A 17,728-nucleotide genomic window follows, 5' to 3' on the forward strand; every position below is an offset into this window, starting at 1 on the left:
CCAGCATATAATAAGCAATCTAAGTGGTATATAACAAGAATAACGATACTAATAACGTAATTGTTACATATCGGATGTGAAAATTCTTTCTAGAATTTTTGTTGACTTAATTTTATTGATTTAATTTTGTTGACTTAACTTTGTGTACAATTGTTTAGGAATAGACAAGTAGCTTTCTTTTGTTATACTAATGCTAACTGGACACAGTATTTTAGGTTCATTTGTGCATACCCTAAAAACTAGCCAAATCACTTAAATATAGGTTTAATAATTGGCTTAAGACAATACGGTAGGGACACTCTAGTATCTATTTTTGCATACCTAATTCTGAGTTTTGCTTTATTGAATTGTATATGTAAGTCTCCTTTTAAAAATCTAAGCCATTGCCTTTCTGATTTCCCACTAGAAAGTAGTAATAATGAAAGGGGGGAAATGGAGCTCATTAAAAAGAAGCCATTTCAAAGATACTACTCTATATATGAATGAGGAATGAAAGATACATAAATGTAGTTAAACCATAATGATAGGGCCCTCAGAGACTGAATTTGTTATCTTTATTATACATACCAACTCTGTTTATTAACATAATGAAATAGTTATAAAAAACTTTTAGAAAGGTTTCACAAAAGATCATATAAAACCAGACAGCTGCTTAAAAGATGCAAAAACAAATGTATAACTTCCTGGAGCCTAGAATCCTTGAAAGCTGAATTTGAATGATGTGTCCAAGCAGGAGTCTTCCAGGAAGAGATAGATTTTCAGGGTTAAGGGTTGGGCACCAAGGGCTCCAGTGAACTGGGAAAGAAGTTCATAAGGCAAAACCCAGACAGAGAGAGTCACTAAATACTGGGAAGCAAGAGACTTACCATCAGTCTGGGTTTGAATTTCCCTTGAGCACTTCACTGGCAGTCTGTGCCAACAGCTTTTTCTTCTGCTTTTGTGGGGGGGTTGGGTTGTTTTATTTTGTTTGTTTGGTTTTGTTTTGTTTTGGTGGGAGAGGTAATTGCAAAGCCTGTAGTTCTGAAATATTAAACAAGTTACCTACCAACATGGTAGAACATCAATAATATCAAATATATTTTAATTATTTTATCTTACTTTTAAAAAATTGTTTTTGGAGCCCAGGATGCTATAGGATATGTTTCAAGGCATGTGAGCTCTTCTGTCATCTTGTTCAATGATTCCAACATGCAAATCTAGAAACTAAGACTGAAATTTACTCACCTCATCAGTCACAGGCTAGAATAGAACTTTGGATAACTTCTACCCTAAGGCTTGGTCTCACTGACCTTTTCTTTTGCCATTTATAAATGGAAATGAGGGTATATCTAGAGGATCTCCTTGATTCTTTCTCATTCTAATATCCTATTTCTGTGAGGTAAAAATCAGAGTTTTGACACTTGTCTATTCTGCAGTGATCAAGAGGCTTTTATAGAATGATTCATTTTTATACCTAAGTGGCAACTGCGAAGCAAACTGGTGAATGCTAATGTTCTGATTAGTATTCTGCATCGTGTACATGTTTATTTCAAAATGTGGCCTGCATTTGGGATAAACATTCTGAAATTGCATCCTGAATCTGACCATGGTTGAAAACTTACTGCATAGTATCCTAACAGAATAAATATGTTCTGATGATGCTATAAATACATGTGTGGTATTATGGACTCTATTGCATGTGTAAAGGAACTAAAGAAGTCAGGCTATGGAGGACTGAGATGTTCGGGGAGATTTTTGTTGTTTTTGTTGTTGTTGCAAACTTTAGACTTAACAGCAATTCCATTATGTGATGGCTGTTATTAAAACTTTTATTAAGAGTATGATTGCTTGGTGTTTCTATATGGGATAAGCTTGGTTATTTTAGTCAAAAGAGCAGAAGATTCAAGAATAACAAAAATCTGGGCTTTTGACTTCTGGGCCCGGGGGATAATTTAGCCCCATAGAATTCAATGATTTTTGCATTGGAAGTTTGCGTATTCAAATTATTCCATATGAAGTCCTAGACATTTATTACATAGGTGATATGTGACAAGGTATGTATTATGACATGCATAGGGTTATCAAAAGAATCAAATGATATTGCATTTGAAAGATTGTTTTGTCATTTTTGTACTGTATATTAAAACATATAGATCAATGCATTTAAAGACATTGAGAAATAGAGAACCTGATGGTGTGGGACTGAATTATGCAACTTTTCCAATAAAGTCTGGCTCATGCCCAAGAGACTTCCTGAAAGCAAATACAGTGCTGCTGCTAAAATATTCAATGACCATGCTTCAAGTGTCTTCACCCCTAGGAATCACTCGGGAATGGCATTAAAATGCAAATTCTCATTCAAGCTATCTGGGATGAATTCTGAGATTTTTCATTTCCTAAAAACTCCCACATGCTGCTTCTGCTGATCTTTGGCATGCTGAGTAGCAAGGTAGTATGCCTTTAAGTTAACAGGTATAAGTAAGGGTCACTTAAGTAGAATGGAAGGAAAGAAGGAAGGGGGGAGGGAGGGAGGAAGGGAGGAAGGCATATTTGCTGGGGTTTGTGTATCAAGAATGTTCAATTTGGCTTGGCTAACACCCATCTAGACCTACCATAAAGGAGCTTGGTCCTTTTGTGGTTTTGTTATTGGAACTCAGTTTCTGCTTCTTGGCTGTTTCTGGATGATAAATGATAGCAAGGTAGAGGTTTGTATGCAACAAAAATAGAAATAAGCAGTATCTAGAGAGCTTATGCAATTGAGTTTCCTGTTGTTTGTTGACAAGTCTTACCTAATAGGCTTCCTAGATAAGGCAATGAAGGATGCTTAATGCTGGCTAGTATTAGCGTTCATGCCTGTTAAATTAGCTACTTGGGAGGTACAAGACATACCTCAGCCAATATCTGGGAGGTTTGAACTTAAAAATACTAGATCTGGAAATAGTATGCACAGAGAGCTTAAAAAAATGAAATTGGATCTGCCAAGGAAATGCTTGTGGACCAAGAAGAATTTGAGAAAGTATTTTTTAATAGCCTTTTAACACAGGGAGAGAAAATAGCTTAAGAGAAAGTCATTGTCATACTACGGGTATATAAATGGGGTGCAAAAGCATAATTATCTGGGTGATTTGTTCACTTCGCTCTGTGCTAAGTGGAAGATGTCATTCTTTGGAGCCCATCCTAAAGCCAGATGTTGTGTGGGATGATGGTTGGATCCAATAGGAGCCCTCACAGGTAGGATAGGTAGGTATGTTAGCAACTGCCTCTCTCTCCAAACTTTGATTTTTGCCATTAGACTATTAATCTGGGCATTCAGGAGGAAAGATCACATGTGTATAACCACTTTCCTTTAGCATGTAGCACACCACGTTGTGGTAGGAGCATGAGCAAGAAATGATTCCCAATTCCCTTCACAACATGCATTTTCATTGGCTTGTTTATTCATTATGTTTGTCTTCTTTACAACATTGATCCCCCCCACTCTGCTAAGGATTTTCGTTTCCCTACTTGAGATGAAAAAAATTGTCTTTCAAATAAAGTTTTGTATTAGGCATAAAGGAGAAACTTCTTATCTCTCCCCTTGTTTGATATGCTGGTGCCTGGCTATTTATTATCATTTTTTAAATGGTTCTTCAGCTGTTGAGATCTTATCACTGTGGATAATGCTGTGACCTGAATAGGATGGGGATGGATTCTTACACAGGTTTTCCAGAATCAATATAGATTCAGTATCCAATGTAGACACAGTGAGAATAGCCAGAGGATATTAATTGTATTGAATCCAAGGGCAAGTTTGAGTCTTTGGTCAGGAGATGATATCAGTTCAAATTTCAGAAATGTCAATGATGATATCAAGAAACAATGGCTAGAGACCTGAACTAGCTGAGACTGGCATAAAGGTATAAGAACAGTGTTGAAGGCACTACTCCATCTCCTACTGTTGAAAGCCATTCTCTTCAGAGCACAGAAGAGCAATATGAGACTTGTGCTGCTATATAAACTTCAGATTCTTTTGTGTTCCACTGAGCAGAACAATATACCAATTGTGCTAAATGTATTTCAAATTCATCTGCATTACCTACAATGTAGGAAACTACAGACCATCGTGTGCCAATGAGCTTCTAATATTTTATAGGCTGTATTCAGTGGAATCTGTTCCCAGTTCCCAATAAGTCTTCTCATGCTAGTGTTTCCTTTGCCATACTTTCTTTAACTTCTTACCTCAGACTCTGATTTTCTCTAGACATGTTGCAAATTCTAAATTAAGGAATGTATTTGAAGTACAAGGAAAGGTATGCATATTCTGTAATGGTAGGGGTATTGCTGGCCATCTAATATTCATTTCCTTTAATTTCCCGGTTAAACAAGAAAAGCATGACATAGAAATAAGATACAGGCAGGATATTAAAAAAAAAAAGGTTGTGAGAGTAAGAGAAAGAGAAGTAGGAAAAGAAGTCAACATTTTTGGGCTGCCAACAAATATTGCTATTTATGCTAGATTGTATGTGTGTGTGGGGGGGGTGCTAATTATCTTTGCTATGATCTAGTGTTAGGTCTATCATTGGACCCATTTCAACAGTGAGAAAATAAATAATAAAAGATAGGATAGCCAGAGATTCAAGTTAAGGGGTCACACCCAGCAGAGTGAGAGGAGGGTCTGGATCCCTGACTCCTGGGTTGGTAGTAGCTGCTGTAAAGGTTTCATTCTCTTTTTCACAAAATAGCCTGAACTGTGGCAAAAGAAGCAATTTAGATAAACTGTAGAAGAAGGATGGGAAATGAATCTGTTACAGATCCATTCCCTGCCAAATAGACTGCTCTCTCCATTCTGTTTGTACCTGGTATATATAGGCAGCTTCATGGTAATAATAATCTTTTGCCATGAATATGATCTTAGTCAGCAATATGGAACTGTGCTTGGTACTCCTTAGGCTGTTTATAGAGCATTGATAGTCTTGCATGCTGAATATGCAGCTACTGCTTTCTAAAATAAATCAAGACTTTTTTTTTCTGTTATAGTCTGTGTCAAAACTTTCATGTTACTGGTAAAGAATATATATCTTCAAGCTTCTCACATTTGTGCTTTTAGAGAGGGATGTATTAAGTACTTACTATTACTCTAGTCAAGAAGTCTGCTAGGATTGCAAATGAATTCTGAAATCACAGCTGACTAACACGGTGGATTTTGTTTAGCTTTTTTTTGTTTTTGTACATGCCAAATGTTCTGAGAGCTCCTGTCCAACCAAGGTAGTTCCTTCTAGGGGCATAAACCAAGCATTCAGTCAGCATGTACCTTTATCTTCTCAAGATCTGACTTCTAGATCAACTGCTGTCACGTGGTGAGAGAGATCTGGAGGTACCTCAGGGACATTTCTCTGCCCTCTTCTCAAAGGGACACACTTGCATTCTGTTCACCATCCTCTTGTCAGAATGAGGTTCATGGCCCCACCAGAGGTTGGGGATGGTGGGAGTGGGGGGACAGGGAGGGGACCCAGAAAAGAACCAGTGGATGTGGCTGCTATACCACGTTCTTAGAGGAACAAAGATTAGATTTTAAAGTGTATCTCCTTCTCTGAGAGCTATGCAGTCATAGGAGGAAATTAGTAATTACAGGGGTCAGTATGTAGGGCCATCTTACAATTTGGCAGGGCCTCTAGCTCCTTAAGCCAGCAGCTGTTGGTTCATCGGGAGAGTTTCTTTTTCATCTGAAATAATTAACTTGCACTTTTAAAATGCCTATGTTCTCTTTATGCTCATAGTGCCTACTCTGTTTTCTTTAAATGAAGGTCAGAATGGGTTTAGAAACCAAGCCCAGATCTTGGAGCTCTTTTATTTTTTTGTCATCTTAAGTTATTGGCCCTGTGGAAGCAATTTTTTTTTCCATAAAATTAAGAGAATTTTCAGTATCTGTGTGTCATGAAGAGCAAAATGAAGCGGTGTGTCCTGGTAGCTTTTTCTTTATTGACACCTGTTTCTTATAAGATCTCAGCATTTATGCATGGCATAGGCAAAAATTGAGAGAATTTTCTGATCTAGGACATATAAAATAGCCAAGTGTAGGCTTTGAGATCTACATTTTGTAAGTAAGAGGAATCTCCATGGTGAGGAAATACTAGAGTAGTTTTAAAATATTAATACAGTTAGGCAAATATGCTTAGGATTCAGATAAGGATAGTCCCAAAGAGCTGGGTAAAAGAGTACAAACTAGCATAATAGAATGTAGAACTTTTTATGCTTGTTTATGGTCCTATGTTCATGTCTCTATTAATACTTTTTTAACTGAAAAACAATTGTTAAAGGGATCATAATTGTCATAGAGTGTCATGTTGATTTGAAAGTTATGTACCATGATTGGAAGGTTTTTATTTATTTATTTATTTACTTTTGTCAGTCCTGGGGCTTGAACTCAGGGTCTGGGCATTGTCCCTGAGCTTCTTTTGCTCAAGGCTAGCACTCTACCACTTGCGCCACAGCACCACTTCTGACATTTTTCTGTTTATGTGGTACTGAGGAATCGAACCGATGGCTTCATGCCTTCTAGGCAATCACTCTATCACTAAGCCACATTCCCAGATCTTTTGATGGTTTTTCTTACATTGGAATTTCTTTGCATGGTTGTGTTTTATTCATAATGATATTGGTTTTTTTTCTCAACAATTTGCCCTTGAATCTTAATTTTCAATGCAACCATTGACTCTAAAATTGTATATACATATACATACATATATATATGTATGTATATATATATATATATATATATATATATATATATGGGGCTTGCTTTGGCCCTTTCACATGCCTTTCACATGCTTCAATGTTTGTAGTGAGTCTGGAGAGGAAGTATAGTAGTGAGTCTGGAGAGGAAGTATAATAGTTTCTGGGGATTTGAACATAAGCTAGAAAGGTAAATTGTGATTATGACACAAGTAATACTGATGGTAATATTAATACATATTAATGAATATGTATTAGGTATTGAATTTATTCCAGGTATAATAATGGATTTTAATATAATAATGGATGTTAAGAGAAGTTAAAATTTCCCAATTGTTTGCCCTCAAGCACTTTTGAGATATTGAAAGTTAGCCAACTTTTCTGAAAAAAAAAATCTATAAAAGAAAGAAAGAGAGAGGAAGGAAGGAAGGAAGGAAGGAAGGAAGGAAAAGAAAAAGAAAGAAAAAACACAAAATATAACAAGAAAAACATCACTGCTTAAACTGTGTTTTTTTGTATATATTTTTATTGTAAAAATACTGTACAGAGGGGTTACAGTTATATGAGTAAGGGAATGAGTACATTTCTTATCAAGCATTGTTGGCTCCTCCTTTGTTTTTCCCCTATCATCCCTTCCCTTCCCACCTCCTCTACTCCCCCCTCCCCACCCGGAGAAGTTGTAAAGTTCATTTTCAACGTAGTGTCTTGTACATCTCATTGTTACACTGGGTCAACCTATATCCTTATTTCAGCATTTTGTTGTTTCCCTTTCCTTCCCCAAATTAAAAAATGTATATACAAGATTCAGGGCACTGGAATCAAATACAGTGACAGCAGGGGTTATACCATGGGGAAAGAACATACAAAAGAAATGAAAATAATCATATGGTACATTATAAGTACATTAAAACCAACAGCAAGAAAGATAAAAAAAAACCACTTGTGTCTCTATACAATGGAATTCTATGCCTCCATCAGAAAGAATGACACTGTTAAGAAATGGAAAAGCTTGGGAAAAATTATTTTAAGTGAAGTAAGTCAGGCCCAAAGAAACCTAGGTCCCAAGGTTTTCCTTATTAGCAATAACTAGTATATGTCTAGGACAAGCAGAAAAGGTCAAAAGCTATGAACATATGACCATATAAGATGATGCTAAGTGAAATGAACCCCAAGATAAACTGTGGTTTTTACATGTGGATTAATAAGTGAATTCTAACAGAAGTGCTATGGTTAGAATAACATTTGTAATTTGAAATGAAATAACGAGACTGCATTCAGTTTTTACCCAGAATGGAAGAATCCTCTACTTTCTGGATGATTTTTCCAGAGGGAGAAATTTTGCTTCTATCCCTAGGGCAGATAGTTGGCAAAGTCTGGGGATCATTTTGGTTGCCATGACAAAGCAGTTGGGCCTGACAAGCATTTCTTGGATGGAGACCAAGGATGTGCTACATATCCGGCAATGTACAGTGCACCCCAGCTTCACTTTATTCTCTCCATTTGTCCATAGTGCTGGGTTTATTCTTATATAAAAGATTATTTCATGAATGAACTCTTAGGTAATTACAAACTTAATCTTTGTGAGAGGATCTGATGCTCAGAGTTCTTGTTTACTACTCGACTTAGTGGACTAACCACTTTCTGCCTTTATTTAACTATTGATAAGTTGGAAATAATGATAACACTTACCCTACAAGTTTTATTCAAAGATTTAAAAAGTGATGAGCAAGGTCTGGTATTCCTAATCATTCATTCTAGCTGAGAGAATGAGAAACACTGTTTGAACAATGTTGTTGAGTTCTATGGAGATCCTTAAGGACTGCTGTTAAGTGGTGAAAAGTGCTATTTTCAAATAAAAATATTTTGTTTTGAATCCTCTTTTCTTTACTTATGAAAACCTATGACCTTGTTTTTATAATAAGTTTTTTATTATGAAAATACTGTACAGAGGGGTTATAGTTACATGAGCAAGGTAATGAGTACATTTCTTATCAAGCATTGTTGCCTCCTCCTTTCATCCCTTCCCTCCCACCTCCACAACTACACTCTCTGCCCCCTGCCTAAATTGCAAAGTTCGGTTTTTCAACGTAGCATCTTGTGTATCTATTGTTCAATGGGTCACCCTGTAGCCCTATTTAAACAATTTGTTTTTTCCCTTCTTCTCCCCAAATTATACCAATGTCAAATTCAGTGAAAACAGGTTATACCGTGGGAGAGGAACATACAAAGAAACAAAAAAAATCCCATGGTACCTTATAAATACATTAGAAACAATAGCAAGAAAGAAAAAAACAAAACAAAACAAAAAACAAAAAACCCCCACTGTATCCCTATCTTGGGTTTTATTTCACTTAACATCATCTTATCTGATCTTTTCTCCCATAGAGTAGTTATTACAAATAAGGGAAACCATGGGACCTATGTTTCTTTGGGCTTGGCTTACTTCACTTAATATAATTTTTTTCCAAGTCTTTTCATTTCCTAACAAATGAGGCAATGCCAGTTTTTCTGATGGAGGCATAGAATTTCATTGTGTCTATATACCACATTTTCTTGATACATTCATCTACTGAGGGGCATCTGGGTTGGTTCCATATCTTAGCTATGGGAAATAATGCTGCAATAAACATACTTGTGCTGGTAGCTTTAGTATGGTCTTGTTTGTGATCATTCGGGTAAATGCCCAAAAGTGGGATTGCTGGGTCATAGGGGAGCTCTATGTGGAGTCTTTTGAAAAATCTCCAAAATGCTTTCCAAAGTGGTTGAACAAGTTTACACTCCCACCAACAATGCAGTAAGGTTCCCTTCTGTCCACATCCCCTCCAGCATCTGTTGTTATTAGAATTCTTGATTATAGCCATTCTAACTGGGGTGAAGTGGTATCTCAATGTTGTTTTGATTTGCATTTCTTTTATGGCTAGAGATGTTGAGCATTTCTTCATGTGTCTATTGGCCATTCTTATTTTCTCTTCGGAGAAGTTTCTCTTTAAGTATGACTTGTTTTTGACTCCTTATAGAATGTTCAGGGCTTCAGTTTCCCATCCAGCTGATGAGGTAGTAAAGAATTTGTATCTGCCAGGAATTCTGCAAATCTTCAATGAAAGTTTAGTTGTAAAGAACTCAGAGGAGTGTGAGTCAAAAGAATGCCTCTAAGCAGGTAGTGTTAGCTCTACTTCTTCATTTCCTAATATTAGATAAGGCAAAGCAGAAAAGTTAATTTTCTAGGTAACTGAACATCACCTCTTGAAACCTGTCCTTTGTTTTATTAGAGTGACTAAAATCACTCTGTAGTTATTTTTGAAGCCGTTGATTATTCAAAAACAAATGCCAAATACTTTTTCACATTTCATTGTTAACTTAGAAAATCAGTTATTTTAGTATTTTATTTTTTTGTTGGTCATGGGTCTTAAACTCAGGGCCTGAGCTCTGTCCTTGCGCTTTTTTGCTCAAAGCTAGTGCTCTAATACTTTGAGCCCCAGACCCTCTTCCAGTTTTCTGGTGGTTAATTGGAGATAGGAGTCTCACAAATTTTGCTGCCTGGGATGGCTTTAAACCATGATCCTCACATCTCAGCCTCCTAAATAGGTAGGATAACAGACATGAGCCTCCAGCACAAAATATCATTCCTTATACAAAATTATGATACCTAAAGTTCAGACTATGAGGATTTTCCTAACTCTGAGATGTTTTTCATTCTTTTGTAGCCTTCAAAACAGAACACAATAAAAATATCACTGTTTTGCCTCATCTGGATCATATAACTTCTTCTATCTTGCTTTTCCTAGATTCTTACATTTTATCAGGTGATCAGCAACACATATTAAATATATGATGTATGTCTAAGGAATGTGAGTGACTGAAACAAACTGACCCTTTCTTGGGGTCTTCATTTTATTAGAGGTACATGATCAAGACACAATGGCCCTTTAAATAATCACCAGTTCAAATGTGGACTGCATATGCTCAAATAGTAACAGTTGTTACACTAGAGGCAAACCCTTCTAATATGAATTATGAGACAAGATTGATGGGGAACTGGGGAACGGGTCTGATTTTGATGGTGGTGATGGTGGTAGTGATACTGGTGTTTGCACTCAAAGGCCTAATGATTGGTAGGTTGATGCTCTCTACCACTTAACCCCATTTCCAGCCCTCCTTTTGCTTTTTGAAATGAACAGGCTTTTCTGTTGTGCTAGTGTCAAACTGCTATTCTTTAGATCTTTCTGGCTCTAGAGAAGAAGTTTTGATAGTACTACCTGAAAAGTGAGCTAGCATTAGCAAGGTGAAGAGATCGAGTATCATGGCAGGTGGACGATGCAGATGAGTAATGGTCCTGACTAGGGACAAAGACAAATTAATTAAGGAAAGGCTTTATATCTCACTATGACTAGAGAGAGACAAAAATATCAATCATGATATGATGGTGGCATTGAAGATGCTAGACAGATAACTAGGGTTTCAACTAATCCCTAGTGTTCTAAAACAATATAATCCACAGTATACTTTATACAATAAACAACAGTAACCCAGGGAATGTTAATCCTCTGAATTATACAATAGATTTTCAGGAGGAAAATGGTTTAGAAGTAGGAAATAAGCTGGGCACCAGTGGTTCACACCTGTAATCCTACATATTCAGGAGGCTGAGATCTGAGAGTTGACATTCAAAGCCAGACCAGGCAAGAAAGCCCCATGAGATTCTAATCTTCAATTAACCACTAAAATACCAGAAGTGGAGCTGTGGCTCAAGTGTTAGAGTACAGCACCCAAGGCTATGAGTTCAAGCCCCAGATCTAAAACACACATACATACACACACACACACACACACACACACACACACACACACACACACACACACACACACACACACACACAACTTACCTGTGGTAAGATATAATGAAAGCAGTTTGAAGTCATATCTTTGATAGAAGTAAAAGGTTTCTGAGAAAAAATAACAAAAATCTATTCTGTGAGATGAGGGCTGATGTGTAGTTCATCAACGTAGAAAGACTATATTAAATATTTGGATTTTCTTTTTTTACTGTTCTACTTTGTTCTTGACTACATTCCAGATGATTGGTGAATAGGCACCTCTTTCAAAAGATTGAAAATAAAGATACACAGCAATAATAAAAATGAAATTTCATTTGTATAATACATAAAACTAAATACTACTGCACTCGATCAGCATATTTTCCTCATAAATGATTTTTGTTCCCTGTCTCCAAGAAGAATATATCTTAAATTCAATGTATATCCTACAACATTAAGACAAGTGAGAGAAGGGATAGATTGGAAGGGATGGATTAGAGCGTTGAAAGGAATGACATTAACAAAAACACATTTTATTCATAAACTGCTTTGCTGAATGGCATAAATGAATAAATAAATAAATGCTTAGATTAAAAACATTAATGAGACTGACCCCCAATAAGCCTTTATGTATAATAGAGGCATTTGTTTCTTATTGAGATAATTGAAATTAAGTAACATAATCTTTCATTTTTAAGATTCACTTCGGAGGATGATATATACCAACATGACTTATTCCTGTTTTAACTGTTAGCACACTTTAATTAAAAAAATACAAATTTCACATACTGAAATGAAGAGTTACCTATATCTATGCATTAAAAAATGGGAGAAATTACATGCTCAGTGACAAAAGACTGAAAATACTACATGTATAAGTGTATATACACATATAGAAAACTATGTGAGGTGTTGGATTTCATACATAAGGAGCCAAATATCCCATTTTAAATTGAATATTCCATTTTAAGCAGCTATTATACCTATTTGGGTGCCTATTTCCAAAATACTTCTAAAATAGGCATACAGATTGTTTTCTTGATAATAATTTAGAATGTTTCATTTGGTATCTGGCATACAATAATCCTTAATAACTTCAAAGTACATACTTAAATACAGCTTTTATTATAAAAATGGACCATATAATTTATGATTAAAATACACTTTCATGACTTACTATGAGATTTTTTTAGATTCAAGTACCCAAATGCTTACATACATATGTTAAATTGTGTATTGAGTATTACAAATATAATAGCTTTTTCATAAACATTGCAAATGGCATATAAAGCCACCTTAGGGCCATCTTTAATTATGCTTACATTTTGGCTATTTCTATCCTCATAGTTTCTGTGAAACAAAGCTGAATGCCAGCCATGAAGACCTGACTTCTCCTGAGGTGAGATTTTTAGCATCATCTTTATATTCTCCTCACCCTCTATTATTCATTCATCCCCTTTTTCATATTTAACAGATGTATACTGGATTACTATTCTAAGCCAGCCACTGTAACTTGCTCTAAGTAATCTTACAGTCAGGTGGGAAACAAATATGAAAGCAAACAACTACAGGAAAGTTATGTGAATGCTGTGAATACGAACCAGGCTTTGAAAGCAAGAAGGTTTTGCATGGTATGATGGACACATTTGTCTATTGTTAAACCCGTCAATAAAGAAGAGGAACAAAGTAGAACAAACTTAAGGGAGGAGTTCTTTTTACTGATCTATATTTTATTCATCTTGTCTTCATCTACCACCTACATACTGCTAAATACATTCAAGTGATTATCAGTAATTGCTATCACTTTGTCTTACCCAAGAATTTATTTCCATCTGACTTTGGCAATCTGTAGGTTGATGTTCCATAGATTTCTCAAAGTCACTTGGTTTAAAATAAAATTCATCATGTCCCTTCCTCTTCCTCTCTCTCACATACATAAATTGTTTCTCTTTCTAGATGTCTAATACCTGTGAAATGTATGAACAGCTGAAACGTTAATTCATTTGAAATCTGGGAGTTTCAGTCAATGTTTGGTGCCAGCCCATACCCCACAGCTAATTGGTCATCAAATTCTCCTCATCCCATGCCATTTTTTTTTTTTTGCTTTTCTCTCCTGGGTAAACACATGCACACACACCCCTTATGCCCTAAATTAGTAGGATAAAAAGCAATTTTCAAGTTGCTAGGCAGCAGCAGTTGAAGAGAAAGCCTCAGAAATTAAGTCAGTGACTTGGTTATCAACTACCATCACTGTGTTGCCTCTTTCTGAGAGTTGAAAATGCTTCTCTTTAAAATAGAATAATAATTTTAACTTCCCTTGATCTGTAAACTTCAAAACCATCTCCATACACATATACCAGCTGAATATCTTTCCCTCCCATTCCTTGGTATTTGATTCTTCTAAGGGGAATTCTAGCTATGTATCTGAGTCTTTTTCAAATATCCATCTGCTCTGGACATGAGTAACTTCGAGGTAGGACTGTCGTTCATATTTGTGGTGAAATGTTCTCTTCATTGATACTACCATAGAAAAGAAATGATCAACATCCGTAATATAACATCCTGTTGTATTTCTGTGAGTTCTTAAATTTCTAGTCCAGGCTCTTTAAAGTCATTTCTTAATTCATAAGCATAAAACTGGGTCACAATTTGGAACACAATAGTTGCTACTACTACATACACATAAAGATATTTATGTCACATAGCTTGTTATTGTGGACATGTCTGTACATATGCATACACACATTTAAAAATTTTTTCCTCTAAATCCAGGAAGATCTTTCTGAATTCCTAAATAAAACACATTGGAAGAACAGTGATAAGGTTTTATTTTCCTCTTCTTTCAGGCTTTATATATTTTTAAATGGCTTGATATCCTGAAAAATATGTAGGAAGGGTTATTTTAGAATTAACATTAGAGATCAGAATCTACCTTTAAATTGTGATGTTTTAAAGGCTATAAAGCAATCATCACTGAGAAGAAAGCTGTAAGGAGGAGATAGAATGGATAGGACCATTGTTCCTTGAATGGCTAGTAAAAAAGGACAGTTAAATTTGTTTTGAATTTTTTTCAAGTAAAAGGGTTATTACTGTCTGAGATCCTAAGTGACTACTTTTTTGTCCTTTTCTTTATGAAAGAATTAAGGCTTTTGATGTATTTTAATATTTCATATCCTTTTTGGCGTGTATATCCTGATCTGGCATGGTACCTGGTATTGTTAGCAAACAGTGATGTCTTTGCAATATACATATTTATTGGTCGTCAGCTAAAATTATGTTTGTTGAGCAAATAGATTCTGTGCAGCCATCCTAAACAGATCATTTCCCAGAGTACCCAGGGAAAACACTGACAATGGGATTTACTTCTTCCTTTATCAGTATGCTATCATATTTTCAAAGTGAGAGAAGGCAAATCTGTGCCCAAGGAAAAGTCGTGTGATTCACAAACAAACCTCAGAGTGCAGACAAGAGTCATGGATTGAAAGAATGGCCTGTGAGCATCACCACACAAGCAAAGGACCATTGTTAGTAGTTGCTTACAATGCACAGTGAAGCACTTAAGGAAAAGATGACTGCTCATCATTATGTTGCATTTATTTGGCTTTCTGTAGAACAGATGAATGTAGGATTGTTTGTATAACATTCCAGCTTTCAATATGGAAGCAGAGGCAAAGTTTATTACCTGATTTCTCCTTCCCTGGAGATGGCTTTGTTTCACTTTGACTAAGATTCTTGTTTTTAAAAAGACTAAGTCATAGTGCCTGGTGTCATTTCCTTAAAATGAAGTCTAAACCTCAGTCTATTTTGCTTTGCCAATTTATCTGGAAGGCACAGAAACACTGGCATATATGGGAATCCAAATTCAAATAGATTTAACTCTTTAATGCAATGCTTTAAATATGGAAGTAAGTTGAGAAATATCATAGCCTTTCTGATAATACTTGGTGGCAAGTAGCTAATGGGGCTTTATTTTAAAAAGATGATTGAGCCGGGTGCCTGTGGCTTATGCCTGTAATCCTAGCTACTCAGGAGGCTGAGATCTGAGGATCATGGTTCAAAGCCAGCCTGAGCAGGAAAGTCTGTGAGACTCTTATCTCCAATAAAGCACTAGACAACTGGAAGTGGCACTGTGGCTCAAGCGGTAGAGTGCTCACCTTGAGCTGAAGAACACAAGGACAGCACCCAGGCCCAGAGTTCAAACCCCATGACCAACAAAAACAAAAAAAAGAAAAGATGATTCAACACGAGGAAAGGATGAACAATGGAAAAGGCATGAATGAATGGAAAGGGAAAGGGCTTCTGGCTCTAGTATGGAGATTCTAGAGTCAGAAAGACATGGGTTTGAATCATCCATGTTAACCATCCCTTCTTCTAGACTCATTACGGCAAAAGAGCCAATCATAAGCCTTATGCAGAATGTTATATGGATTATGAAGGGTTAACCTCTCCATTCATTAGGCTCCTTATGGGACTGGCTACAGGTCCACCCAGAGTGTTAAACCTTATCCTGTTTGTAAGAAATCTTTCCTAAAAGATTAAAATTAAAATCCTCATTCTATTTCAAGCTTTCATATTTTTAACTAACCTCATTTAGAAAGCTATGATACTCTGTGGTGCTTCCTTTTTATTTTATTTTTCTCAGTATTTCTCGTTCTCTTTTTCTTCTCTTTTTAGAACCCATTGTTTCTGAAGTTTACATAACCACAACCCTCTGCTCTCAACAAGGAATAATTGACTCAAGAGTGCAGGGGAGTGATCCTGCATTTAAATGAGAATTGCAAACCTTTTATCAACCTAGGACTTTATATCCACCCATCCCCATTCCCTTTATTGAAAACAAACTGATGCTTTAGTTCTATGACCTTTTGGTACATATATACATCATCAATAAAGATGGGAAATGCTGTCAGTAGTTAACTTACTGGCCTAAATTCTAGCTCTATACAAAAGCTATGTTTGAAGGAAGAGAGAATAGAGATACAAGTAGGCTGAAAACTGTCATCATCAGAATCCTCATCTTTCAAAGGAGCTTCACCTGATTATGTAGAATGGGAAAGATAAATATAGCATGGGTGTAACATGATATTGCTCATCTATAGGGAAAGAAACAAAGGGAAAATGCTTTATCCATTTTAACACCAATCTCCTGCACCACAGGTTAGCACCTTAGAAATGAAGCAGTAAACCTGTACACTGTAGTCTCCATCTAGTTCATAGGCTGAGTGTTCTGGCTTGCCTTAAGAGTAGCTACATTTTCAATGATCTATGTTCCAAAGTCTATGTCATGTGATGTCACCATATGGATAATGACAAGGAATAACAGCCTTTGGGTCTTACCTTTCAGGAAGGGTGACAAGATTAATGTTGTAAAATTCTCCAGGATCTTGAAATAAAAGATGCGATTTCCCTTGTCTTCTATGCATTCCTACCGAGCAAACAGGCATTTTAATAAGAACTGAAATGTAAAACGTGCAGCATGTGTATATACATATGTATGCAAATGAAATAAAATTCCATTTTAATCCTGGAAAGGAGAGTTAAGCAGTTCTTTCATGGTCCACTTTTAAAATTTGAGGCTCAGTAAAATACTTCCACAATCAAAACTGACTAGGTTCAGATGCTAGACTAGAACACAGATTTGTAGAACACAGCTTGTGTCATATCTAAGAGGGCCTCAGGACAGATGTTATCAATAGATAGATAGATACTGACATATAGACACACAGATAAATAGATATGGAATCTAATCAATCATTAAACAAGATGTGGTTTGAGAATATCCTTAAACTACTTTCAAGAATAAGCAGGGTTATTATTATTGTATGAACGATCATATATAGCTTTTCATCCCAATGCACCATAAAAGAAAAGATTAATTTGTAGTCAACTCCATGCTAGGAAGTATTGCTGGCAATAATCCATGTCAATTGACAAGACTGCATTATCCCTGGAAGGTAGATGAAAGTTCCCTCAGCTTCTCAATTTCTGCGCAAAGTTAATTCCTTTAGATCACTCGTGAAAAGCATTTCAGGGTATTTCCAAAAAAAAGGTCAGTTTCACAGGCCAATTTTGTTGTTGTTGTTGTTGTTGGATGTGGGTCTTGAACTCTGGGCCTGCGCGCTGTCCCTGAGCTCTTCAGCTCAAGGTGAATGCTCTACCACTTGAACCACAGAACCACTTCCAGTTTTCTGGTGGTTAATTGGAGATCAGAGTCTCATAGACTT

The 17,728-nt window shown here is 36.1% G+C and overlaps 1 protein-coding gene across 10 annotated transcripts in view; it reads left to right on the plus strand.

Annotated features, from left to right (window-relative positions):
• The window catches only part of Lrrc4c (leucine rich repeat containing 4C), a 1,099,028-nt gene that overhangs the window by 970,733 nt on the left and 110,567 nt on the right, over nucleotides 1–17,728 (plus strand). For 6 of the 10 annotated variants that reach the window (XM_070032555.1, XM_070032558.1, XM_070032556.1 and 3 more), the window contains one exon: nucleotides 12,852–12,903. The exons of the other annotated variants lie outside the window; for them this stretch is intronic. The gene's annotated coding sequence lies outside the window, so the exon portion shown is untranslated. The remainder of the gene's footprint in view (nucleotides 1–12,851; nucleotides 12,904–17,728) is intronic. 10 annotated transcript variants of the gene reach the window in all.

This window comes from Dipodomys merriami, unplaced genomic scaffold (assembly GCF_024711535.1).
Source record: "Dipodomys merriami isolate MVZ:Mamm:240054 unplaced genomic scaffold, mDipMer1.0.p SCAF_21, whole genome shotgun sequence".
Classification (NCBI taxonomy): domain Eukaryota; kingdom Metazoa; phylum Chordata; class Mammalia; order Rodentia; family Heteromyidae; genus Dipodomys; species Dipodomys merriami.